Below are 1,760 nucleotides of genomic sequence, written 5' to 3'. Positions count from 1 at the left end.
TGAACCCGGGTCTCTGGCGCTGTGAGGCAGCAGTGCTAACCACTGTGCCACCGTGCCACCTTGTCACAATCACTCCATATGCCTTTTACTTGGGAACAAAGAGCTTGTGTTCTAGAATTGAAATTGTAAGGGTTATGAAAAAAATAGACAATGCAAGTTCAAAAGATGAGGTGGTGGCATAGCAGCAATTCAGAGATCAGATTAATGCGCTGAGGTCATGGGTTTGAATCCCACCGTAGCAGGTGGTGAAATATGAATTCAAGTTTTTAAGAAAAGAATTAAGAAGTAGGGTCATGGTGACCATATAACCAATGTTGACTGTTGTAAAAGCTCATCTTGTTCACGATTGAGCTGAAAGGAAGGAAATCTATCCTTACCTGGTCTGCCTACATGTGACAGGATGTGGTTGACTCTTATCTGTCATGTGACAGGATGTGATTAATTCAACTCTCATGTGACATGATGTGGTTGTCTCTGAACTACTCTCTGGGTAATTAGGAATGGACAATAAATGCAGACCTGGTCATAGGCACCCACACCTCTGAAAGAATTTTGAAAAGGTCGTTTAGCACAGTGGAGAGTTTAGATATCAGGAGATATCAAATAAAAATGAAGGACTGAAGAGTGAAAAGCAAAGTCATGTTGACCTGGTGAGTGAACTTGCTGGGTAAGATATTGATGCAAGTTAAAATAATCTGGAATTCGTGATATATGGGATGGTGGAAGCAGATTTAATAGTAGCTTTCAAAACAGAATTGCATAAACACTTGAAATGGGTGAAATTTCCAGGATATAGGATCAACTGGATAGTACATCCAAAGAGATGTTGGCGCAATCAGCAAATTGACCTTCTTCTATTTTGTAAAAGTTTCAGTTTAAAAGACAGAGCTTTAACGTGGTTAGATGTGAGCATAAAACCTTATTTATTCATTCATCATTACTTCCAACTCTCCCATTTCCAGCTTTACTTGAATTTGGAAGGTTACTTCTCTCCTAACATGGTCTAAGCAGGCGAGTTGAAACACTTAACAAAATACTGTGCCTGTGAGCCTGATTCTCATTGAGCTTTCCAACTTGTACTGCGGTCTGGTGGTGAGCGTCAATGCTCTCGATACTTTCAGAGAGAGCGGTGGGCACCATGAAGGATACCGTGTTTTATCTTCCCCTCTAACTCCATTTTGATTTCGCCCCTTCCCACTCTCCCTCCATTTCCTCTGTCTTTTGATGGCTTGTATTGCCTATAATGGGCTCTACATGTAAATGAGTTGGCCGCACAGGTGATTACTGATGGTAGTTAAAAAGAAATTGCTGCCTGTCAGTGTTTCTCAAGTGTTGAAAAATCTGACAGTCCCACTGAGGACAGGACTTGGTGGATTCAGGAGGCAGGAAGACCACATCTGCCTGAGAACCCTCCATCCCCAATGACTGAGCATGCCCCACTCTCCCACAGCAAAACGTGAAGTTCCCGTTTGACTACAAGGCCTCTGCAATGGCTCACAGCCCATCAAATGGCTCTCTGACTTTTGAACTTAAGAAATGGAGCAGGAGTGTGTTGGAAAGGCAAGGACTGATTCGGGATAGTCAGCATGGCTTTGTGCGTGGGAAATCATGTCTCACAAACTTGATTGAGTTTTTTGATGAAGTAACAAAGAAGATTGAGGGCAGAGCAGTAGATGTGATCTATATGGATTTCAGTAAGGCGTTCGACAAGGTTCCCCATGGGAGACTGTTTAGCAAGGTTAGATCTCATGGAATACAGG

General features: G+C 42.6%; 1 protein-coding gene across 38 annotated transcripts in view; it reads left to right on the top strand.

Moving 5' to 3' along the window:
* The window catches only part of nrxn3a (neurexin 3a), a 2,002,176-nt gene that overhangs the window by 674,785 nt on the left and 1,325,631 nt on the right, over positions 1-1,760 (top strand). The window lies entirely within an intron of this gene.

Source organism: Chiloscyllium plagiosum, chromosome 10, assembly GCF_004010195.1.
Source record: "Chiloscyllium plagiosum isolate BGI_BamShark_2017 chromosome 10, ASM401019v2, whole genome shotgun sequence".
In the NCBI taxonomy this organism is placed as follows: Eukaryota; Metazoa; Chordata; class Chondrichthyes; order Orectolobiformes; family Hemiscylliidae; genus Chiloscyllium; species Chiloscyllium plagiosum.
This window is presented reverse-complemented; position numbering and strand designations above follow the sequence as displayed.